Genomic DNA, 11,570 nt, shown 5'->3' with positions numbered 1-11,570 from the left:
GCCGCACCAGGGCGCGTAGAACTCGACCATGACGTGGTGGCGGGCCGTGAGGACGAAGGTGAAGTTGGCGGTGGTGAGGAGGAGCACGTGGGCCTCGTCGACATCGGGGTGGGGCTCCTCGGGCCCGTCGTCGTCGCCGAAGAGGTCCTCCTGGTCCTCATCGTAGTCGGCGTCGAGGCCGACATGGGTCTGATGGCATCATCCTCCGCCCACGCCATCATCGGAGCACCGCGCCTCTACGGGGAGGAGGGGCGGGACGGTGAGCAGTAGTCGGGCAGCGGCGAGGAGGTGGGATCTGGGGATCGAGGGGAAGCGGAGAGGGAGGATCGGATCTGAGAGGGAGGGGAGGGTGAGTGGGCGGATCGGATCTGGGGGAACAAGGGGAGGGTGGGTGGGTGTGTGGGTTAGGGTTTTTTCTCGACAGAAGCTCCACCGTTGGATGGGTGCATGATGGACGGCTCACAGTGCGTCCAATTTGGTGATCCGCGTCAAGGCGGTTCCTCGTGTCTCATTAGCCGGCTATCTCTCGTTTGAATCTCAAAATTTTGGACCCAAAATTCTGATTTCTTTATAAAAAAACATAACAATGGCATATCAAAAAATAATTTCTAGGTACATAAGTATCTATATCGTCGGAGAGACACCAAAAAACTTTCAAGATTCAACCACTAGCTAGAAACGGTCATTCCCGCCGTTTTGACCGCATTTTGAAACGGGCATAAAAAATTCAAAAAATCAAAAAATTGGAAAGCCTTCGCATTGTGTCATTATATTGTGCACAAGGGTGCATCTTGGAATTCCAAATAATGTTGCCTAAGGGAGTTTTCATTTTCTTTGCACGGAAAAATTATTTTCCATTTTCCGAGTGCCCGAATTGAGTTCTTTTTTAAAAGGACCTACCATATATTTGTTGTGAAATTGGACCAAATCATTTTTCTAAAATACTAGGCCATATTTTATTCACAACTGACCAAATGGTTGGGTATCAAAAGCTTTGATCCACCTGTGGTGAAAAAGACAAATTCTCGATGATTCAGTAGGAAGCAGGTTAAATTTGAACTACAACTGCTTCATAGTTTGCTCTTTATTTTTTCAAAAAAATCTTTTCTAGGTACATAAGTATCTATTTAATCAGAAAAACATTAAAAGTTTTCCAAGATTCAACCACTAGCTAGGAACGGTCAAACCCACCATTTTGATAGCATTTCGAAACGGGCATAAAAAATCAAAAAAATCAAAAAATTGCAAAACCTACGCATTGTGTCATTATATGTGACCAAGTTTCCAGAAAAAATAATAAACTTGTTGTAATACGGTAATTATTTTTAAAAAGTGTTCTCAGAAATGAGCTATCATGAGTGAAGATTCAGGGTTTTCAAGTGAAATGATCAATCTTATGGCCACATTCATGGCATAGTTTGTTAAAATGATCTCATATTGTGCACAAGGGTGCATCTTGGAATTCCAAACAATGTTGCCTAAGGGAGTTTTCATTTTCTTTGCACCTAAAATTTATTTTCCAATTTCCGAGTGCCTGAATTGAGTTCTTTTTGTGAAGGACCTACCATATATTTGTTGAAAAATTGGACCAAATCGTTTTTCTAAAATACTAGGCCATATTTGATTCACAATTGACCAAATGGTTGGGTGTCAAAAGCCTTGATCCACCTCTGGTGAAAAAGACAAATTCCCGTCGATTCAGTAGGAAGCGGGTCAAATTTGAACTACAGCTGCCTCATAGTTTGCTCTTTATTTTTTTCAAAAAATCATTTCTAGGTACATAAGTATCTATTTAATAAGAGAAACATCAAAAGTTTTCCAAGATTCAACCACTAGCCAGGAACGGTTAAACCCGTCGTTTTGACCGCATTTCGTAACGGGTATAAAAAATTCAAAAAAAAATCAAAAAATTGGAAAACCTTCACATTGTGTCATTATATGTGACCAAGTTTCCAGGAAAAATAATAAACTTGTAATACGGAAATTATTTTAAAAAAGAGTTCTCAGAAATGAGCTATCATGCGTGAAGATTCAGGGTTTTCAAGTCAAATGATCAATCTTATGGCCATATTCATGGCATAGTTTGTTCAAATGATCTCATATTGTGCACAAGGGTGCATCTTGGAATTCCAAACAATGTTTCCTAAGGGAGTTTTCATTTTCTTTGCACAGAAAATTCATTTTCCATTTTTCGAGTGCCCGAATTGAGTTCTTTTTGGGAAGGACCTACCATATATTTGTTGCAAATTGGACCAAATAAATTTTCTAAAATACTAGGCCATATTTGATTCACAATTGGCCAAATGGTTGGGTGTCAAAAGCCTTGATTCACCTCTAGTGAAAAAGACAAATTCCCGCCGATTCAGTAGGAAGCGGGATCAAATTTGAACTGCAGTTGCCTCATAGTTTGCTCTTTATTTTTTCAGAAAATCATTTCTAGGTACATAAGTATCTATTTAATCAGAGAATCATCAAAAGTTTTCCAAGATTCAACCACTAGCTAGGAACGGTCAAACCCCCTATTTTGATCGCATTTTGAAACGGGCATAAAAAATTCAAAAAAATCAAAAAATTGGAAAACCTTCGCATTGTGTCATTATATGTGACCAAGTTTCCACGAAAAATAATAAACTTGTAATACGACAATTATTTAAAAAAGTGTTCTCAGAAATGAGCTATCATGCGTGAAGATTCAGGGTTTTCAAGCCAAATAATCAATCTTATGGACACATTCATGGCATAGTTTGTTCAAATGATCTCATATTGTGCACAATGGTGCATCTTGGAATTCCAAACAATGTTTCCTAAGGGAGTTTTCATTTTCTTTGCACGGAAAATTCATTTTTCATTTTTTTTGAATGCCCAAAATGAGTTTTTTTTGTGAAGGACCTACCATATATTTGTTGCAAAATTGGACCAAATCATTTTTATAAAATACTAGGCCATATTTGATGCATAATTGACAGAATGGTTTGGTGTCAAAAGTTTTGATACACCACTTGTGAAAAAGACAAATTTCTGTCGATTCGGTAGGAAGCGGGTCAATTTTGAACTGCATCTACCTTATAGTTTGCTCTTTATTTTTTTACAAAAATCATTTATAGGTATATAAGTATCTATTTAATTAGAAATACATGGTTTTGTGGCAATACATCAAGGTTTGGATGGTGGACGAGGGCCCCAACTCCAGAGCGCGTAAACTCGCATGCCCGCCGTGTGGTCACCGCGTGACCATGGCGTTGCCATGTGTTCTGGGTGGACTAGGCTTGTCTAGGGGGTTGGGTACTCCCCAGGCAGGTGCTAGGAAAAAAATTACAACATAATATTCTCACAAGGAGACCGAACTATGCTCAAACATGAATTAGTAGCCAAGTGTCTGATCAGCGATACGGGAAATGCACGTGGCCAATGGGCGTGTGTTTTGGCTGAGGATGATCATCTACTAAGAAGACTTTCTTCACATTTTCTTAGCTCAAAAGGAGGAGCCTAGGTGGTAGTTGCTTTGCAAAGTACCACATTGGACAAAAATATGAATGTTGAAGTTGGGCTCAAAATAATGAATGGATTAAGCTAACATTTGTTGGGGGATGGTTATTTGGGCATAGGAAAGCAATGTAGAAAATTGATACCATTTGGGCATGCCAAAGTGGTACTTCCTTCACAATGTTATTCCCTAGACAGAAACCTAGGAAAATTAGCGAGAGAAATTGGATAAATGAAATGAGCTCAAATTTGGTGTAGGTAAGTTACATAGGTATGGTCATGCCCTGGTAAATTTTTAAATCACTTGGGTAAGCCTAGCTAGTACTTACTTCACAAAGCTTCTCTCGAGATAGAAACTTTGGAAATTTCCTGAGAAAGATTTACCAGGAAAATGGAGCTGAATATTATCATGTGGCAATGATTTGGGTATGGAAGAGTGCCCAAAAAGTTTGAGGGTGATATGAGGGATCTGGATAACACTTGCTTTGTAATGTGCCAATCCGGCCATAAAATATAAATTGAACCCGGGCTCACGTAGATGATTTGACTGAGCTGCAATTTGGAGGAGGGTGATAATTTGGGCATATGAAGGAACTGTATAAATTTCATGTCATTTGGATATATAAAAATGGTACTTCCTTCACAATGCTTCTATGTGGAAAAAACTTTGGAAATTTGCCGAGGAAGATTTACTGGGCAAATGGAGCTGAATTTTGTCATGAGGAAATGATTTGGATAGGAAAGAGTGCCCAAAAATCTTGAGGGCAATCAAGAAAATATAAATATCACTTCCTTCACAAAGTATTGTTGTGAACAGAATAGGAAAATGAATATTGTTGAATTATTTTTGAACTAGGCAAGGAAGGATTTTTACATATTTGATGAACATATGACCCAAAGAATTTATGAGATTTTTTGGGAATTTTGGGAATGACAGAAATATAGGTTGCTTCACAACCTAGGGCAAAAACTGACACACGGACATGACACATAGGCAAAACTGATGAGGTGGCGCCTACTCATAGCAACCCACCACAATTTACAAGGTTATGACCATCTATATTGGTCATGATCAGCTAGAAAAAAGGCAGTGGACCAGTGCTATATGCTTTATGACCATTCTGTGTAAGGAAATTACGACCTTTCTGACCAAAATGGTCATTATAGTTTAGGTTTGGAGCCCCCCGAACAACTTTTGACCAATTGGCCTCAAATGGTCATAGATCTATGACCAATTCTTCCAGGGTCACTAACAAAAGGTCACTAGTTGACATATTTCTTGTAGTGAAGGTGGCAACTTTAATACACATCTGGGTGGATTGACGCACCTGGGGAATTCCAGTGATTGCCTGTATTTTTGGAAATCACGGGGTACCGTGTGATTCTCCTATTGATTGCCACCCAGGCTCAAAGGGATCATGAGATTTTTCATGCTAGAAACTTCCGTGCGCAGCCACAAGCCATTATGGGCTCTGGCATAGTTGATTAAGTCGTGTGAACTCTTACAGTGGTAGACTAGCAGATGTAGGGGATGTAGGTGATACTATCTACCCATCATAAGGTGCTAACGCTTCTAAAAGACTGTGTCTCGGTCATCCGTTTCTCAAACACCATGTAGTGCGAGAAATCCAACGGAGGAGATCGAGTCTTGTGGGGAAAAGTGCGCAAACCTCTGCAGAGTGTACAAACTAATCATGGTTAGCCGTGTCCCCGGTTATGGACATCTTGAGTATCTGGTTCTTGGATTATCATGTGGATCTCATCACTCTTAATTATAAAATTTGATTGGGTTATTAATGATTACTTCTAATTGGGATTGAGAGGGGGTTTACCTTCTCAATGTTTTCAACAAACTTTGTAGTTAAATAAAATATATTCCTTTGTTGTAGGGGAAAATTGGATTTTCGCAAAACATATTAACCATAAAGCCTCCACCAGCCATATATGCATATAGTGATAGCATTGTTCTGTTCAATTACTCTCTTGTGTTACATTGCCAGCATATTCCATGTGCTGACCCATTTTCGGGCTGCAACGTATCATGTTGCAGACTTTTCAGACGACGAGTAAGGAGCCTTAGGTCGTGGTCTTTCACTCAGTGATGCTGTTGGAGTTGATGGACTCACTTTACCTTACAAGCCTTCCGCTGTTATCGTGTTAGATGGCCTTAAGCCATATTTATTGTAATAATTTCTCTTTTGAGACATTCGTTGTAATAAGTGTGTGATTGCTACTCTGTTATAAATCCTTCAAGTATTGTGCGTGTCAGCATTAGCGATCTAGGGATGACACTTATGCACAGAGATCAGACCTTGTTGAGGTCTGGTCGCTACAACTAAGTTCTAGTAACTTGGTGATGGTGACTAGAGAACTTTATCAATTACTATCTTATCTGGTAGATTAACTCCCACTTGATTCAAGCAATTGTAGTACCCAGACAATCTGAGCACATGCTCACTGGTTGAGCTATCCTCCTCCACCTTGTAGGCAAAGTATTGTCAGAGATCTCATACCTCTCGACACGGGCATGAGTATGTGTTGGGGAACGTAGTAATTTTAAAAAATTTCCTACGCACACGCAAGATCATGATGATGCATAGCAACGAGAGGGGAGAGTGTGATCTATGTACCCTTGTAGATCGACAACGGAAGCGTTTGGTTGATGTAGTCGTACGTCTCCACGGCCCGACCGATCAAGCACTGAAACTATGACACCTCAGAGTTCTAGCACACGTTCAGCTTGATGACGATCCCCGGGCTTCGATCCAGCAAAGCGTCCGGGAGGAGTTCCGTCAGCATGACGGCGTGGTGACGATCTTGATGTTCTACCGTCACAGGGCTTCGCCTAAGCACCGCTACAATATGACCGAGGTGGAATATGGTGGAGGGGGGCACCGCACACGGCTAAGGAACGATCACGAAGATCAACTTGTGTGTCTAGGGGTGCCCCTCTGCCCCTGTATATAAAGGAGCAAGGGGAGGAGTCCGGCCGGCCCCTATAGGCGCGCCAGGAGCAGTCCTCCTCCTAGTAGGAGTAGGACTCCTACTAGGAGGGGGAAAGAAGTGGGGAGGGAGAGGGAAAGGGGGGCGCCGCCCCCCTCTCCTAGTCCAATTTGGACCAGGGGGGAGGAGGCGCGCGGCCCACCTCTAGCAGCCCCCCTCTCTCTCCACTAAGGCCCATATGGCCCATTACTTCTCCCGGGGGGGGGGGGGTTCCGGTAACCCTCCAGCTCTCCGGTTTTCTCCGAAATCACCCGGAACACTTCCGGTGTCCGAATATAGCCGTCCAATATATCGATCTTTATGTCTCGACCATTTCGAGACTCCTCGTCATGTCCATGATCACATCCGGGACTCCAAACTAACTTTGGTACATCAAAACTCATAAACTCATAATATAACTGTCATCGAAACCTTAAGCGTGCGGACCCTACGGGTTCGAGAACAATGTAGACATGACCGAGACACGTCTCCGGTCAATAACCAATAGCGGAACCTGGATTGCTCATATTGGCTCCTACATATTCTACGAAGATCTTTATCGGTCAGACCGCATAACAACATACGTTGTTCCCTTTGTCATCGGTATGTTACTTGCCCGAGATTCGATCGTCGGTATCTCAATACCTAGTTCAATCTCGTTACCGGCAAGTCTCTTTACTCGTTCTGTAATACATCATCTCGCAACTAACTCATTAGTTGCAATGCTTGCAAGGCTTATGTGATGTGCATTACCGAGAGGGCCCAGAGATACCTCTCCGACAATCGGAGTGACAAATCCTAATCTCGAAATACGCCAACCCAACATGCACCTTTGGAGACACCTGTAGAGCACCTTTATAATCACCCATTTACGTTGTGACGTTTGGTAGCACACAAAGTGTTCCTCTGGCAAACGGGAGTTGCATAATCTCATAGTCATAGGAACATGTATAAGTCATGAAGAAAGCAATAGCAACATACGAAACGATCGGGTGCTAAGCTAATGGAATGGGTCATGTCAATCAGATCATTCACCTAATGATGTGATCCCGTTAATCAAATAACAACTCTTTGTTCATGGTTAGGAAACATAACCATCTTTGATTAACGAGCTAGTCAAGTAGAGGCATACTAGTGACACTCTGTTTGTCTATGTATTCACACATGTATTATGTTTCCGGTTAATACAATTCTAGCATGAATAATAAACATTTATCATGATATAAGGAAATAAATAATAACTTTATTATTGCCTCTAGGGCATATTTCCTTCAGTCTCCCACTTGCACTAGAGTCAATAATCTAGATTACACAGTAATGATTCTAACACCCATGGAGCTTTGGTGTTGATCATGTTTTGCTCGTGGAAGAGGCTTAGTCAACGGGTCTGCAACATTCAGATCCGTATGTATCTTGCAAATCTCTATGTCTCCCACCTGGAATAGATCCCGGATGGAATTGAAGCATCTCTTGATGTGTTTGGTTCTCTTGTGAAATCTGGATTCCTTTGCCAAGGCAATTGCACCAGTATTGTCACAAAAGATTTTCATTGGACCCGATGCACTAGGTATGACACCTAGATCGGATATGAACTCCTTCATCCAGACTCCTTCATTTGCTGCTTCCGAAGCAGCTATGTACTCCGCTTCACATGTAGATCCCGCTACGACGCTTTGTTTAGAACTGCACCAACTGACAGCTCCACCGTTTAATGTAAACAAGTATCCGGTTTGCGATTTAGAATCGTCCGGATCAGTGTCAAAGCTTGCATCAACATAACCTTTTATGATGAGCTCTTTGTCACCTCCATATATGAGAAACATATCCTTAGTCCTTTTCAGGTATTTCAGGATGTTCTTGACCGCTGTCCAGTGATCCACTCCTGGATCACTTTGGTACCTCCCTGCTAGACTTATGGCAAGGCACACATCAGGTCTGGTACACAGCATTGCATACATGATAGAGCCTATGGCTGAAGCATAGGGAACGTCTTTCATTTTCTCTCTATCTTCTGCAGTGGTCGGGCATTGAGTCTTACTCAATTTCACACCTTGTAACACAGGCAAGAACCCTTTCTTTGCTTGATCCATTTTGAACTTCTTCAAAACTTTGTCAAGGTATGTGCTTTGTGAATGTCCAATTAAGCGTCTTGATCTATCTCTATAGATCTTAATGCCTAATATGTAAGCAGCTTCACCAAGGTCTTTCATTGAAAAACTCTTATTCAAGTATCCCTTTATGCTATCCAGAAATTCTATATCATTTCCAATTAGTAATATGTCATCCACATATAATATCAGAAATGCTACAGAGCTCCCACTCACTTTCTTGTCAATACAGGCTTCTCCAAAAGTCTGTATAAAACCAAATGCTTTGATCACACTATCAAAGCATTTATTCCAACTCCGAGAGGCTTGCACCAGTCCATAAATGGATCGCTGGTGCTTGCACACTTTGTTAGTTCCCTTTGGATCGACAAAACCTTCTGGTTGCATCATATACAACTCTTCTTCCAGAAATCCATTCAGGAATGCAGTTTTGACATCCATCTGCCAAATTTCATAATCATAAAATGCGGCAATTGCTAACATGATTCGGACAGACTTAAGCATCGCTACAGGTGAGAAGGTCTCATCATAGTCAATCCCTTGAACTTGCCGAAAACCTTTTGCGACAAGTCGAGCTTTGTAGACAGTAATATTACCGTCAGCGTCAGTCTTCTTCTTGAAGATCCATTTATTCTCAATTGCTTTCCGATCATCGGGCAAGTCAACCAAAGTCCATACTTTGTTCTCATACATGGATCCCATCTCATATTTCATGGCTTCAAGCCATTTTGCGGAATCTGGGCTCACCATCGCTTCTTCATAGTTCGCAGGTTCATCATGATCTAGTAGTATGACTTCCAGAACAGGATTACCGTACCACTCTCGCGCGGATCTCACTCTGGTTGATCTACGAGGTTCAGTAGTATCTTATTCTGAAGTTTCATGATCATCATCATTAGCTTCCTCACTAACTGGTGTAGGTGACACTAAAACAGTTTTCTGTGATGCACTACTTTCCAATAAGGGAGCACGTACAGTTACCTCGTCAAGTTCTACTTTCCTCCCACTCACTTCTTTCGAGAGAAACTCCTTCTCCAGAAAGTTTCCGAATTTAGCAACAAAAGTCTTGCCTTCGGATCTGTGATAGAAGGTGTATCCAATAGTTTCCTTTGGATATCCTATGAAGACACATTTCTCCGATCTGGGTTCGAGCTTATCAGGTTGAAGCTTTTTCACATAAGCATCGCAACCCCAAACTTTCAGAAATGACAACTTTGGTTCTTGCGAAACCACAGTTCATAAGGCGTCGTCTCAACAGATTTTGATGGTGCCCTATTTAACGTGAATGCGGCCGTCTCTAGAGCGTATCCCCAAAACGATAGCGGTAAATCAGTAAGAGACGTCATAGATCGCACCATATCTAGTAAAGTACGATTACGACGTTCGGACACACCATTATGTTGTGGTGTTCCGGGTGGCGTGAGTTGCGAAACTATTCCACAATTTTTCAAATGTACACCAAACTCGTAATATTCTCCTCCACGATCAGATCGTAGGAATTTTATTTTCTTGTTACGATGAATTTCTACTTCACTCTGAAATTCTTTGAACTTTTCAAATGTTTCAGACTTGTGTTTCATTAAGTAGATATACCCATATCTGCTTAAGTCATCTGTGAAGGTGAGAAAATAACGATATCCGCCACGAGCCTCAATATTCATCGGACCACATACATATGTATGTATGATTTCCAACAAATCTATTGCTCTCTCCATAGTACCGGAGAACGATGTTTTAGTCATCTTGCCCATGAGGCACGGTTCGCAAGTACCAAGTGATTCATAATCAAGTGGTTCCAAAAGTCCATCAGTATGGAGTTTCTTCATGCGCTTTACACCGATATGACCTAAACGGCTGTGCCATAAATAAGTTGCACTATCATTATTAACTCTGCATCTTTTGGCTTCAACACTATGAATATGTGTGTCACTACTATCGAGATTCATCAAAAATAGACCACTCTTTAAGGGTGCATGACCATAAAAGATATTACTCATATAAATAGAACAACCATTATTCTCAGATTTAAATGAATAACCGTCCCGCATCAAACAAGATCCAGATATAATGTTCATGCTTAACGCTGGCACCAAATAACAATTATTTAGGTCTAATATTAATCCCGAAGGTAGATGTAGAGGTAGCGTGCTGACTGTGATCACATCGACTTTGGAACCGTTTCCCACGCGCATCGTCACCTCGTCCTTAGCCAATCTTCGCTTAATCCGTAGTCCCTGTTTCGAGTTGCAAATATTAGCAACAGAACCAGTATCAAATACCCAGGTGCTACTGCGAGCATTAGTAAGGTACACATCAATAACATGTATATCACATATACCTTTGTTCACCTTGCCATCCTTCTTATCCGCCAAATACTTGGGGCAGTTCCGCTTCCAGTGACCAGTCTGCTTCAAGTAGAAACACTCAGTTTCAGGCTTAGGTCCAGGTTTGGGTTTCTTCTCTTGAGTAGCAACTTGCTTGCCGTTCTTTTTGAAGTTCTCCTTCTTCTTCCCTTTGCCCTTTTTCTTGAAACTAGTGGTCTTGTTGACCATCAACACTTGATGCTCCTTCTTGATTTCTACCTCCGCAGCTTTCAGCATTGCGAAGAGCTCGGGAATAGTCTTATTCATCCCTTGCATATTATAGTTCATCACGAAGCTCTTGTAGCTTGGTGGCAGTGATTGGAGAATTCTGTCGATGACGCAATCATCTGGAAGATTAACTCCCAATTGAAACAAGTGATTATTATACCCAGACATTTTGAGTATATGCTCACTGACAGAACTGTTCTCCTCCATCTTGCAGCTGTAGAACTTATTGGAGACTTCATATCTCTCAATCCGGGCATTTGCTTGAAATATTAACTTCAACTCCTCGAACATCTCATATGCTCCATGACGTTCAAAACGTCGTTGAAGTCCCGATTCTAAGCCGTAAAGCATGGCACACTGAACTATCGAGTAGTCATCAGCTTTGCTCTGCCAGACGTTCATAACA

Source organism: Triticum aestivum, chromosome 3A, assembly GCF_018294505.1.
Source record: "Triticum aestivum cultivar Chinese Spring chromosome 3A, IWGSC CS RefSeq v2.1, whole genome shotgun sequence".
Taxonomy (NCBI): Eukaryota; Viridiplantae; Streptophyta; class Magnoliopsida; order Poales; family Poaceae; genus Triticum; species Triticum aestivum.
The sequence above is the reverse complement of the archived record's forward strand: the minus strand, read 5'-3'. Positions refer to the sequence as shown.